The 15,552-nt window shown below is 36.9% G+C and overlaps 1 protein-coding gene across 1 annotated transcript in view; it reads right to left on the bottom strand.

Moving 5' to 3' along the window:
• Positions 1 to 15,552, bottom strand: part of LOC150108438 (urocanate hydratase-like) — a 286,428-nt gene that overhangs the window by 230,911 nt on the left and 39,965 nt on the right. The gene's annotated exons all lie outside the window — the stretch shown is intronic.

Raw genomic sequence — 15,552 nt, 5'->3', positions numbered from 1 at the left:
AGGTTGAAACCAGTCTGGGTAGTGACCTCTCCTCATAATGTAAAACAGTACTACATCCCCTAAGACCTGTGTGTTTTTACATTATGAGAAAATATCAAGAACAGTGAGGGATCTTGCTCCACCTTTGCAACGAGTTGCCATGGTGTGGCACTACCAAGTGGTCACTTATGCTTGGATATGCCGACAGTTCGTCGGCATGAAACGTTCAGATCGTAGTTTTCGATCTTAGTTTCGCTTACTGGCTGAAAAACAATAAGGGATTTTTATCCCCTTAACTTAGCTAATTGAGCTTTCAAGTGACAATGAGCTTAAAATGCAATTCCGTGATCGTGGTTTGGCTCGATTCTGGATCTCACCTTCACTGAGAAGTGAATTTCCTGAATTATCTGAAAAAGCATCAAAAATCGTCATGCAGTTTTCTACAGCCTATCTTTGCGAGAAAGGATTTTCATTGCTCCTTCAAATAGAAACAAAATACAGAATTCGTCTTAGTGTGTGTGTGTGTGTGCCGATCTTCGACTGAAGTTGACCAATATTGAGCCAGATATTCAGCAACTCTGCAATGCCGAGAAGCTCATCCATCTCATTAAAAGTAAATAGCAAATAATTATATCATATTATTTATTTGTTTAATAAAAATTAAAACTTTGTTCGATGATGATACACTTTTACTCGTTTACTTCCAAGTTAATTATGTTTCTATATATATTCAAAATATGCTTTTAGATTTATTATGTTATAAGTGGCACAGTTTTTCCCAAATGTTGGTAATCCCCACATACGTTTTTTAAAAAATTACATAATTTAGTGGTTCGTAGAATTGTTTTAGGCATTTTACTTGTCCTTGGGCTTAGAAAGGGTGAGAAATGCTGTCCGAGTCGGGCCAGAGAGGATCACGGGTATCATGTATTGGCGAATCATTGCAGATGCTCAGTCATAGGTCGTGTGCGATATGCTCGTATTCTGTGCTATTTTGCATCGAGTTTGTTGACAAGCACGTCTTGAACTTGAAACTTCTTTCCATCTCTGAACATTTAACCTTATCGTATGTAAATTCTTCAATAACATTGAAGTTAAGTTAAAGTTAAATTTGTAAAAGATTTCATTTTGTTTTTTGGATTTTGTGCTTCAAATTATGGCTGAAAAACGTACGCAGAGTATTTTATTGAACTATTTCAAAAAAACCAGAAAACCAAAAAAGGATGATTCAAATGTTAGTAGCAATGTTGGCGCTATTAATATTGTCAATACCGATTTGGATTCGGTTTCTCCAGTCGTAGGTCTAACAAAACCATCGAAGTATCCAGAACGTACTTCCTTAGTTATTAATAATTCTCATGACATCGCATTTTTGAAAGAACAAACATTTAATTCTGATGATAATTTAGATATTGTGCAAACCAGAACCAAATTTTAATTTTTCTGTAACCTGTGCTGCAATTCACAACCGAAGTTTTCAATACACATGGCTTGTGTACTCTCAAGTTGAAAATAGTGCGTACTGTAAATATTGTGTGTTTTTTGCACCTACTAATGTTGAAAAATCTAAATCTGAAGTACCTGGGCAGTTAGTTATGCAAGGTTATAATAATTGGAAGAAAGCCATCGAAAAATTTAATAATCATCAAAAAACAAAATATCATATAACGGCTGTTATGACTTACGAAAGGCTAAAGAATATTCGAGATGAAAAATGTATTCCAATCAATCGACAAATTGATGTAGATAGCGCATCACAAGTTGCAGTTAATCGGAAATGATTAGAGCCGATTATAAAAACAGTAATTTTATGTGGTCGGCAAAATATAGCTTTGAGAGGACATCATGATTATGAAGAAATTTTCATTTGAACAGGAGCCAATCGCCAATGAAGGCAATTTTCGAGCATTGTTAAGAACGAGAATCGATGCGGGCAACAAAAACTTGGCTGAACATTTTAAACATTCTGCCAAAAACGTTACCTACATTAGCTGGAACATACAAAATCAAATTATAAATGCATGTAATGAAATAATTTTGAACAGTTTGGTCGAAAAAATTAATTCGGCGAAATGTTTTTCAATTCTTGTCGATGAAACTTGTGACATTTCTACCACTGAACATCTTTCCTTGTGTGCCAGATATATAGACGAAGAAAATGACAACAAAGTTTGTGAACAATTTTTACAATTTGTTCCTGTAACAAGCACTACAGGAAAAAACTTATCCGACAAAATATTAGAAAGCTTAAATAATTATGGCATCGATTTGTCATATTTACATGGGCAAGGTGCCTCATCAATGAGCGGAAAGTTTAATGGTGTCCAATCTCACATATCAGCTATATATCCACAAGCTTTATATGTTCATTGTGCATCACATAGTTTGAATTTGGCAATGGGAAATGCTGTATCTGTGACTGAAATAAGAAATCAAATTGGCATAATTGAAAAGGTACACAATTTCTTCAATACCCCTAAGACAGGATGTCCTTGTTGACAACATTGATAAATATACCCGGATACTAAGAAACAGAAACTACACCACGTTTGCCCGACTAGGTGGGTGGAATGCCATGAAGCCATCATGACCATGGTGGAATTATATGATGCAGTGATTCATAGTCTTGAAACAATCATTTCTTGGGAAGACAGAGACTCGTCCTCTAACGCAAAACTTTTGAATAATTCATTATGTGAATTTGGTTTTATAACATCTTTATTTAGCTTGCAAAAAATATTTGCGTACATACACCTTACCATTGTCTAAAATAATGCAAAAATCTGACAGTGACCTCTTAATTGCCCTTAATTTTGTTGATGATGTTGTGGCTCAATTAAATACCATTCGTGAAACACCAGTCTTCATTTAAAGATATTTATGATGAAGCATGTATAAAAGCCAATAATTTTAATATTGACATTAAAAAATCAAGGACTACATCAAAACAAACATTAAGGTTCCATCCGATTCTGCAGAAGAGTATTTCAGGAGAACTATTTTCATTCCATTTATTGATCAAATATTGACTCAACTTCAGGATCATTTTACTTGGCACTGCAACATTTTGAAAAAAAATTTTTCTCTTCTACCAAATGGAAAAGATGCTCCAACAGCAAGTGCAATGGAAGATTTTCGTCAGTTGTGTAAATTTTATGCTGGTGATTTGCCTTATACAAATCCAGCAATTTTGAACACCGAATTCAAGTTGTGGTATAAGAAATTTGAAAAACTGTTTGCAATAGCTCCATGCAAAAATGCCGCTGATGCAGTTTCAAAGTGTGACAAAATGATATATTCAACCTAACATCTATAACTTATTAAAAATATTTGCAACGCTTCCGGTAACAACATGCATCAGCGAAAGGTCATTTTCTAAGTTACGCCTTTTAAAAACCTATTTAAGATCTACCATGACACAATCACGATTGAACGGACTGGCTTTGCTGTATATACACAGAGTGATTGATGTAACCACGACTGAAATAATTCAAGAGCTTTGTAAAAAGAAAAGAAAACTGGATTTTATTGTTTAAATAAATTTTTATAATCGCCTAATGAATTTTATTTAATGAATGAAATTTAACGAATTTCAGTTGAACAGATAAAAATATTTTTATCCGTTCAACTAGCTCCCCCCCCCCCCCCCAAGATTAAATCCTGGGTGCACCACTGAACTGAGATGACATCTCTCCCACCAGTTGGAGAGAGTGACCATGTAGTTTTGACTTGGAAGATGAATAGACATGCAAGAGTATCAAAGAGACGGGAACATATGTGGAATTATAAGGCAGGTGATTATAATAGTCTTAGATATCAACTTGGGGAATTTTCATGGAGGGAGGAATTAGAAGGCCAGGATATCATTAGTGCCTGGAGAAATTGTGAAGGAATATTCGTTAGCAGCAATAGTAAGTTATATTTCCACAAGTGAAGAAGAGGACATAATTTCGTGTAAAGTGGATGACACATAATATTAAACAGGAACTGCATGTGAAAAAGAGGCTATTGAATAGATATAAGGAGACAGGTGAAGAGCAGATGCACGACGAATACAAGACACAGGCCAGGAGAGTAACTAGTATGGTAAGGAAGGCGAAACTGGAATATGAGAGGAGATTGGCCCTAAGATCCAAAGAAAATCTTAGGGAATTTTTTAGCTATGTGGCTAGTAGAAGGAGAAATGATTGTGGAAGAATGACATTGTGGGATAAAAATGGAAATAGAGTGACTTATGCAGAGGACATAGTGGAATTGTTCAATGAACACTTTATTAGATTGTTTCATCCTGGATCCTGGAGGAGTAAATTTTAACACTAGAGGGATAGGGCAAGTTCGAGGTTTAGCGGTGCAGGAGGAGGAGAGTGTGTTCGAAATACTGAGTACTCTGGATGTCAGTAAAACTGTGGGACTGGATGTTATTTCACCATAAGTTTGGAGAGAATTGTGCTAAAGAACTGACAGCTCCTTTGACCTGGTTTTTCAATGAAAGTCTGGCTACGGGAAAGGTGCCCAGGGAATGGAAGGAAGGTAAGATAGTACAATTGCATAAGGGCAGTAGCTGATGGAAGATTATAGGCCAGTTTGTGTGTCATCAGTAGTTGTTAATATCTTAGAGAAATTAGTGAGGGACAATATACATCAGTGGGCAGATGAGGGTAATGTTATCTGTGAGAATCAACATGGATTTTTTAAGGGACACTCTTGTTTTAGTAATATGCTAGCCTTTTATAATAAAGTTACAAGAGCAGTTGATGAGGGAAAGGCATATACTGCCATTTTCTTGGATTTAGCAAAGACATTTGACAGAGTACCACATGATAAGCTGATATTTAACCTGCAGCATATGGGTTTGGATGTAAGGTTGGTCAACTGAATTCAGGATTGGCTGTCCGATAGGTATCAGAGAGTTGTGTATGGTGGGGCAGTTTCAAGAAGGCAGAAGGTTACAAGTGGGGGTCCCACAGGGACCAGTACTGGGACCTATATTGTTTAACCTTTATATCAATGACATTGTCAGTGGATTGCAGGATGATATTTAGTTGTTTGCAGATAATATGAAGCTGGGAAAGGTTATTAGTAATAGTGCAGATTTGGTAGCCCTGCAAGAGGATTTGAATAAACTAGACAGATGGGCAAACGAATGAGGGTGTGTCGGTTTAATGCAACAGAATGTAAGGTCTTGAGGTTCGGGACACATCAATGGGACACTTCATACTCTATTGGAGGAGTAAAGAGTTATCGTTCCGTTGTATAAGACCTTGATCAGGCCACACTTAAACTATTGTTCTCAAATTTGGTCCCAAAGATTTGAAGGGGGTTAAATTAACTGTCGAAAGGCTACAGGGGCATATATATCAAAGATTGTTTCAGGACTGTACAATGTTAGTTATGCGGATTGGCTGAGGGAATGTGGACTGCAGAGTTTGGTAGATAGAAGAAGGAGAAGTGATATGATTAGAGCTGATGACAGTGGGGAGTTCTTTCACTTGGTTGAACAGCGGTTCAACCAAGTTTCCTTTTCATAACTTCCAGGGATGGAAGTTACGAAAGGAAACTGTGAGCAAGAGGGTGAGGAGTGATTTCTTTGCATGGAGGGTGGTTGAACCATGGAATGCATTGCCTGATAGAGTGGTGAGAGTGAGAACGATCAATGAGTTCAAGGAGTGGTATGATAGACTTTGTGTTTCCTATGAGGGACCTCCCGCTATGAGTCTTGATAGACTTTGTGTTTCCTAGGAAGGACCTACGGCAATGAGACTTTTGACTCCACGGAGGCCTGAATAATAATAATAATAAATACAACTCAGAGGATATATTGCAATGCTGAAATGAACAATGACAAATAACAATAAGAAGTCAGTTTAACTCTTTACAAAGCCTTGATAAGACCTCTCCTGGATTATGATTATTATTACATGATGCCTCCAGGGAGTCCAAAGACTCATCGAGGGAGGGCACCTACTGTACATTTCTGTCTCCACCACTCAGTCCACTAACTATACAATGAAGTGCAACTACCATTATCATCTACACCATCACCATTTACTGCCCATCACCACCAGTTTATTCAAAAACAATCACAAACATCCATGCCCACAGCGGGATTTTCGAACTCACAGCCTTTTGGTTGGAGAGCTAATATGCTAACCATTCGAAGAACCAGGCCACCATTAAAAATTTTAACTGTATGCTTTGTGTAGAGCTGCATGTTTGAAAGCTATTATTATTATTATTACATGACACCTCCAGGGAGTCCTAAAACTCATCGAGGAAGGACACCTACTCTACATCTCCGTCATCATCTACACCAGTGCCATCTACTGCTTACCACCACCACTAGTATTTTCAGAGACAATCACAAACATCTGTGCCTATGGTGGGATTCGAACTCACAGCCTTTTGGCTGGAGAGTGGATATACAAACCACTCGGCCAACCAGGCTCAGTCATCTAATTTCTGAGGTGAAACAGTAGAAAGGGTACAAAGGATTGTGTTAAAGATGATATTAAGGGTGTGGAATGTAGAGATTATTAGGACTGATTAAAAATTTTTCAATTGCAAACAAGAAAAAGGAAGGGGATGATGTGATTCAATCCTTCCAGTTTAAACGATCAAACAAGATATTAGTAGATGGCATTTTTCGTTTTATGGAGAGAGAGAGAGAGAGAGAGAGCATCCATGGAAATTGAGAATGAATGCAGTCAAGAAAGGTTGAGAGATATACTTCTCTTATACAGTAGCACGTGATTGGAATGCTTACCTTTGGAGATGGTGAGTACAGGCAATGTGAATGAAGAGGTATGATAGCTGGCATGGGTGATACTGGTCTTCCTAGATGAGTCTCTGACTCATCTTGGGTCTCTGATAATAATAATAATAAAATTATGAGAACATTGCAATGTATTATGTCAATGATGAAGATCTAGATATGCAGAAGAAAAGTGATTATGGCTTCATTGTATATAACTTCAATCAGTCTGCACATGGCCTGCTGTGCATAAATCTGGTTACCTGGTCTTCAAGGGATTAGAAGATATCTTAGAGAGGATCCAGAGGAGATTCACTAAGTCAGTGTCAGACCTCTAGAATATGGGATATAAAGACAGGTTGAAAGGATGCAATTTGCAGAGTCTTATGAATATAAGAAGAAGTGAGAGTATGAGTGAGACATTAACTAGTGAGGGATTGTTACCAGCTAGTATGAAGAATGAAAATTTTGAGAAAGTACACGAAGACAAGGGTAGAATAAGAGGCCATCCCTGGAAGTTGTATAAAGCAGTTAGCAAGAGAATGAAGAGCATGTTCTTTGCATGGAGAGTAGTTTATGAGAGGAATGCATTGCCTGAAAGTGTGATGAGTGCAGGACGCACACCTTTTTTTTTAAATTGTTATTCCTTTGGTTGTAAGCTTTAAGATAGTTTGCACTGCACTAAAAATAACAAGATCTGGCTGAAAATAATGCATCTATAATAAATTTAGTTTAATCCTTTATCCAAGTGTGAGCAAACAAAGTTTGCGCCTGAAAGTATCTTCAGGACTAAGGTAATGTAGTACAACACTGGGCAACTCGTTGCAAAGGTGGACCAAGCTAACATCACTCCTATCTCAGTATCTCCCATAATGAAACACATCTCCTTGCGGATATGTATAATGTTATGCATTAAGGGAAGGGCCACTACCCAGACTAGTTTCTACCTTTATTGAGGTCTCTTCAGTGGGAGACAGGCCTAGAAGTGGAGATACCAGGGAAACGCAATAGCAAGGTCATCTTTACCTATAGGAGTTGCCAAACGGTGTGCCACCTTTTTATTAAATTACTCTGGATTTAGAGAAAGATGTTGAAAGTTTATTTTTCACTTGATTAGACTATAATAAATTCAGTTTAATCCTTTATCCAAGTGTGAGCAAACAAAGTTTGCACCTGAAGTTTGCTCACACTTGGATAAAGGATTAAACTAAATTTATTATAGTCTAACCAAGTGAAAAATAAACTTTCAATAATGCATCTATTAAACCATCTGACCACTGACAGGTGACGTGCAATATATAGCCTCTCCAACAAGTTACCTCTACCTTTTCAGTGGTATGGCCAATTTCCATAAGTGGGATTCTGCAGAGGTGAGTATTGCCTCCTAGAGGAAATGCCAATTAGACCTCCTGTGGTAGGTGGCTTTCCTTGCCCAAGATGATAAAACCACTATCTTACTTACTGGAGGTATGAAGTGGCTATTGCTATGAGCGTGTGCTGAAAAGTTGTGATAATCACTATGAAGGAATTGAGGTAGAACCATTGAACTTACACATTATTCTACATATTCCCCCAGAAAGAGTTATACACTTGTTACAATTCTGCTGCATCCTTTCCAATCCTCTGAGAAAAACATCTTTCCCTTGTTGCACAAACCAGTCCTCAGCTTCAGATATGACTTCATCAATTATTATTACGTAACACCTCCAGGGAGTCCAAAGACTCATCGAGGGAGGGCACCTACTCTACAACTCTCCGTCTCCACCACTCCATAACCGCAACTACCTTCATCATCTACACCAGTGGTCTCCAAACTTTTCGCCGTGAGGGCCACATTGGGTACTTCAGCACTGTTCAGCAGACCGTAGTAATAAAAAACTCTAGAACTAGATATATGAGTTTTATTGAAAGCAGATAAAAACTGATTACAGAGTATGTGAGATTAAATTATCGTATATAAATTTACAAGAAAATTTCTTCAAATTTGGGAACTGCTCAGAGTTCAAAAATTTATAAAAATTGATCAAGTTTCCTTCCTTGTATTTATCTTTAATATGTTCATTTGCCTGAAGTTCAATAATTGAAGTTGACTTGGGACATCAGTAACAACACAGTCAAATGTATTTTGAAACAGTCTTATTTCCCTAGCATTGGCATCCAAATTAGCAAATCGCTTCTGAAATTGTTTTTTAAAACCCTTTCTGGCCTGAATTTTTTTTCCAAGTGAAAAAAATTTTTCTTTCTATTTATTTTGTCTTTAGGTCTAAAAAAGCAGGAGTATCAAGTATTTTCCAGACAGCTGCAATCTGTCAGCAAAAAATGGAACTATGACGTACGATACCAATTGGAATCAATCACCATGTAATATGGGCTATGAAAGCCAAGAAAGTTAGTAATTCCAACTGGAATCATTCAGGCAGAAAGGGTTAAGATCTGAAATAACTAATTCATTTTTTTCTGTTTGGGAAACAATTTGTTTAAATTTTTGCTAGTCGTTAGTTTTTCAACTGAATATACATTGACAATTTACATGCAACTTTTTTTTAAATTTCGTATAACTTCGAGTTTTTTTGTCAATGAATACAGATTGGGAAATTTTGTTTTTATTTTGTTTTTTGCTTGTTAGTTCATTTTAACCGTGTTTTTACAGACTTTTTTAAGTATTCTTATTTCGTGCGACATAAATTTTTTTTGTTGATAAAAAAGTTTATTCGGATGTAACTTTTTTATTTCGTTTTGAATTCTTTCAAATTTTTTTTTCTTCGTTAGTCCATTTTAACCTACCTTTTACTGTCAGAAAGACCGTAACTTGGATTACGGTTACTTTTTGCTATTCGGGAATATATTTTGAACACAATTTTAATTAATGCATTTGAAATCTATCAACACCCAGTGTTTTTTTTTGCAGATTCTTATTGAAAAATTAGTCCAATTGGCAGGCCATATAAAATCATAATGTGGGCCGCATCTGACCCGTGGACCGTAGTTTGGAGACCCCTGATCTACACCAACGCCATCTACCGTCGACCACCATCATCACCACCACCACTATTTTCACAGACAATCACAAACATCCATGCCCATGGCAGGATTTGAAGCTACAGCCTTTTGGCTGGAGAACAGATATGCTAACCACTCAACCAACCAGGCCGGCTGTGGTAAATTTTGTTCCTTTCAAGTGTTTCTTTAAATTTGAGAATAGGAAATAGTCAGATGGGGCCAAGTCTGGTGAATAGTGTGGTGGGGAAGACATTGAAAGCTCAAGTTGTGTATTGTTCTGTTAGGTTTCATGAGCAGTGTGAGTAGGTGCATTGTCCTGCACAAGCAACACATCTCTGCTCAGTTTACTATGGCATTTTTCCTTCAGTACGTACTTCAATTCCTTCAAAGCTGTTGAATAAACGCTGCTGCTGCTGTAACAGTTTCACCTTTTTTTGAGGTACTTGGTAAGGATTATGCCATCCATTCCCAGATAAATCTTTGACTCCATGAGGTCTTAGGGTAATAATAATAAAGATAATGGCAAGAACCTTACCTACTGACTTCTGGGTTCAAAACAAAAAATGACCATGGAGAACCTCTGTGTCTCCACTCCACTCCATTGACTGTTTTTTTGTCTTAATAACAATATGGGCCAAACAATTTGCACCTGATTTCTCAAAATGACCCAAAATTCCTTGAGATGACAACACATGTTTTCTCTTTTGGTCAGCATTCAAACATTTGGGGACACTTTGCTGAGAGCTTCTGCATGTCCAGATGTTGGTGGATAATGACCCCAACTCATTCCCTGGATATCCCTAGAATCTTTGCAATGTTTTTTTGTCTGGTATTCATCTATCATCAAGGATCATGACATGCACTGCATCAATGTTTTCAGGTGTGATCATTGTGAAAGATCTTCCTGACCTGGAGACATCTGTTGTCTCAGGATGGCCAATTTTAAACTTGGCCATCCAACTGGCAACTATTGGATATGCTGAGGCCCAGTCCCCTAAAGTCTCACACAAAGTTTGGTTAATCTCAGTAGTGGACTTTTCTTGCAGCACGAAAAACTTAATGACAGCCTGCAACTCTGTGTCTTCAAATTTCTTCAAACCTGTGACGTCTTCTTATATAACCTTAAAAGAAAAAGAACAAATTATTACAATTTGATGAAACATGGGGATAAAAGGTTTTAAGATATGCTCTTTCTTGTGGTTATATCAGTTGTTGTAATATTTTTGTTCTAGGTGTTTATCAGCACTTTTCAGCCCTCCCCCCCCCCATAAGTTTCTTTTGCAGAGCTGGTCTCCTGTTTCTGTCCTCATCCATTCTTCCCACATGCAGTATGGATGATTACCTTGCTAGGTGTGTTCTTCACATTATAATTAATTAACCAGGGAGCAAGCATCTCTTCTTTTCAAGGGTATAGCAGTAAAACATTTTCTGCAAGCCAGCTGCTAGATAGTACACATTACTGAACTTGGAATGCTTCAGCTTGTCAATAATCCAACTAATGTTTACTGTGCCAGCTTGTGACTAGAGGGAGTTCATTGTAGAGACTGAGATTGGAATTTGGGCACTGTGATCATGTACACAAGGTCTTGACCCCTGCTCGGAAGATTTTCCCATTATCCCACTGTCATGAAAGTTGACATAACGAAGTGTAGAATCACTATGGTTAAAATAAAATCTCCCACAAAAAAAACTTCAAAATATTCAAAAATAAAAATAAAAATAAATTGCAAAAAAACGATATCCCAAAAAATCCAATAAAACAACAAAATTTCATGGAAATAAAAACTTTCACATTGACTTTTACCAACGTCCAGGATCTGAATACTAATATCAATATCATGACACTAGCACTTATTGGGACACTATGACTACAGCTCGCCTCACTTTTCCACATTACATCATATATACTACTTTTGTAAGCAGGGTGTGGAACATAACTTTTGGCATGGTTATGACAAAAGGACATCAGTTCTGAAATATTCTTCATATGATCAAGATTCCCTTATCTCATTTTGTTGGCTTCATCTGCTCCCTTTAGCACTATCCTAACTTCACTATCAGTGGCAGCCAGTGAAAATTTTAAGTGGGGGGTGCTACATATACAAAATAAGAAAAAATAATTCATTTTTTCCTAATCAGTAACCAATTTATTAATAAATAAATTTACATATTACAAAAATCTTTATTAAAAATATTTCACCCTCACTATGAACACACACCAATAATAAAAGTTTCATACACAGAAATAATGAGTGCAAGCATACAATATATCTGTAGCGACATTGCTCATTCAGCAGTGTCGGTTTCGACATTCCGACACTGCGTTAGATCACAGTGCATTTGTTTCATGTAACGATAATTGAGAAAATATAATTCTTTTCATATTTTCAACAGTGACACTTATCATAATTCAGCCTTGTATGTATAATAAATAAATAATTATATGTTATTTTAACAGAATAACCAAAAATATTTCACACTCGCCATGAACACACACAATACTAAAAGTTTCGTATCTCATAGAAATAATACGCACAGTCATACAACTTATCTGTAGCAACACTGCCCAAAGAGCAGTGTCAGATTCACTTATTACATGCAGTGACAAGTGCAAACGAATATCAGCAAGTCTAGCCGGAACTGATCGAATGTGATAATTCCGGCACTGCATTAGATAGCAGTGTATTTGCTTCATAATCTAAAGCATTAATCGAACAACTTCAATTATTAACTATTCAATCAATGTTGAAACAAAAGGTGTAACCTTTAACATGTTGTATTGCATTTATATAATGTTGTAAGCATCATTATTATTTATAAACACGAACAAAATTTTATTTTTTCGTTTTTTTCCTTGGGGGTGCTGTAGTGTTTTATGTACAAGCTGCCACTGATGACTATACTTGCCTTTTCTATGTATTTATCTCTGAAAGCTCATAATATACAGTCTAATTACCCAAACAGTAAGATAATATTTCTTGTAGATTTCAACATCTATAATTCATACTGATTCCCCTTCTCTAACTTTCTATGTTGAAAGAGAAGAAAAGCTGTTTGCTATCAGTAACGATAGCAAATACAAATCACTCACAATAACAAGTAATCCTCATCATTATCTAAATACCTTGCACCTTCTCTTGCACTAGGTTTTGGTACATAGATGCAATAATTCCCTTCCATTCTCCAGAAGAGCACTGGGTCAGTCACTGATTTTGGATAATGCAGCTTGACTCACAATCTGTATTCTAATTCACCCCACAAGTATTTGATGGGACAGCCTATCTGTGAAATCAGGGCTCTGTGCAGGCCAGTCAAGTTCTTTCACACCCATCTCATCAAACCATTTCTGCACAAACCCAAACCACAAACCTAGCTTTGTGGATGGGGTATTGCTGTGTTGATACAGGAAATGGCCTTCATTGAACTATTGTCATAATGACAGAAGAAGAGATTTGTCTAGAATGTCACTATAGGTCACAGTGTCAAGATTCCGTAGGAGAACTTGGAAAAACAATCCCAGAGACCATGAAACCTCCACCTAACCTCACAGTTAGCACAACACATGTGGGCAGGTAGAGTTCTACTGGCATCTCTCAAGCCCAGGCTCATTTGTCAGACTGCCAGATGGTCAAATGTGATTCATAATTCCAGAGAAGGTGTTTTCACTGCGGTAGAGTCCAATAGCAGCAAGCTTTATATACCACTCCACCCAACCCTTGGTGTTGTCCTTGCTGATAATCATACTTGTGTGCAGCTGCATCACCACGGAAACCCGTGTTCTTCAGCTGTCAATAAACAGTTGTAGTGCTAACATTCCTTGCAGAGGCTTTTTGGAACTCAGTAGTGAGTGTTTCAACCAAGGACAGGCGATTTTTTACGACATGCACTTCAATGCTTAACAATCCTGCTTTGTGATTTTATGTGGCTTACCATGTCGCAATTGTGCTGTTGCTGTTCCTAGGCATTACTACTTCACTATAACATCACTTAGAGTTGATTGAGGCAGCTGCAGCAAGGCAGAAATTTCCTAAACTGAGTTGTTACAAAGGTGGCCTCCTATGACAATGCCACATGGAAAGTCATCGAAATCTTTAGTACAGCCCATTTCACTGTTAATGTTCATCTATGAAGACTGCATCTTTTCTTTTATACCTGTATGAGCCATGGATGCGATTTATATAGCCATATTCACTAGTATGAAGGGGTGTCCAGATATTTTTAGTCAGACAGTGTTACATGCATAGAACGAAATGCAAAACAGATCAGCATGGTAAGGAAGGCCAAATCTAATTATGAGAGGATGCTAATTGATGAGAGCAAAGGAAAAAATCAAGGAGTTCTGTCATTACGTGACAAGTAAAAGGAAGAATGACTATGGAAGGATGACTTTAACGAGTACTGATGGCAAGATAACAGAAGCAGAGGAAATAGCTGGGTTACTGAGTGATCATTTTTGCAACAATGTACCATCTGAGTGGAGATATTGCAGTGCCATATGTGACATTAACTGATGCAAGAAAACAGAGGTAGATGAATTGGAGGTGCTTACAATGTAAGTCACCTACATGAATTGGAGTAAATATGAATGGAAATGAAGCAGGATAAGACAGTGGCTAATGGCCAGGAATAATCATCAAAGACATAGCAGCATATGGAGAAAATGAGAGTAGTATATGAGGGGAAATGAAACAGAGAAAGTGGATGACTAGTGCTGTACTGCAGGTTCTGTATTTGAGCTACTGCCATTTAATTTGTACATGAATGATATAAATGATTTATAGAGAATTATTCAGTTGTTTGTCAATGATGCAAAACTAGGGAAAGTGACAATTAATTAGAGCATACCCTTAACATGGCCTCATGGCTATGTTAAGATATGCACTTTGGATGAAGATATGACAAACTACATCAATGAAGCTGAACTGTAGCAAATTGATGAGGCTAGGGATTTTGAGGTGACTGTAGACAGAGTGTTGAAGTTCATATTATATTATTCATGGCATATTACAAGAGGGTTGCCAAAATAGCTCATCAGATTCATTATGTGGATGTTGAAAAACTCATTAATAAGCAGAGTTAGGAAAGTTATTATTCTTCTTTATAAGACTTAAATAAGGCCATATGTGGACTACTGCATGCTGATCTGGTCACCTGTCTTCGTTGGGGATGAAGAGGTCATGGATTAGATCCAGAGGTGGATGATCAAGATTATGGCAAGTCCAGGGAATGCTCTTATGAAGATAGATTGAAAATCTATACAAAAATTATGTGATAGCAGGAAAAGAGGGGAAACAATAGAAACATAAATTATTAAAGGGGTTTTATAGGATTGAACACAGAAGACTTTTTTCGGTATAAGGCAGGAAAAGAGAATAATGAGTCATCTCTAGAAATTGGAAGGGCTAGATTTTTTTTGCATGGAGCATAATGTATGGAATGGGTTTTGCTAGAGATAGTTATGAATGCTTTGCTGGTAAGTGAGTTTATTGAGTTCATTATCACATAATACCTACAATGTTTAGTAAACCTCCCGGGAGAGTGTTTGACTCTGCAGAGATCTCAAAAAAAAAAAAAAAAAAAAAAAAAAAAAAAAAAAAAAAGAATATTGTTTCTTAATAATGTTTTTTCTGGTCTTAATAATAGAATGAAGGAAATAAAATTCCCAGAGCAAGCAGACTCTTGGCTTCATATCTATGCAGACATTTTTTGTAGAATTTTTTAGTAGATCTAAATCTCTCATGATTTGCTTTCTATCAAATGTTGTGATTCACTGTGTTTCAAGTCCAAAAAGGGTCAGATTCTTCATTTCTATTGGCATCACA

The sequence above is a fragment of the Typopeltis vanoorti genome, chromosome 3, assembly GCF_054136105.1.
Source record: "Typopeltis vanoorti isolate ZY-2024b chromosome 3, IOZ_Tvanoo_1.0, whole genome shotgun sequence".
Lineage (NCBI taxonomy): Eukaryota > Metazoa > Arthropoda > Arachnida > Uropygi > Thelyphonidae > Typopeltis > Typopeltis vanoorti.
The sequence above is the reverse complement of the archived record's forward strand: the minus strand, read 5'-3'. Positions and strand labels throughout refer to the sequence as shown.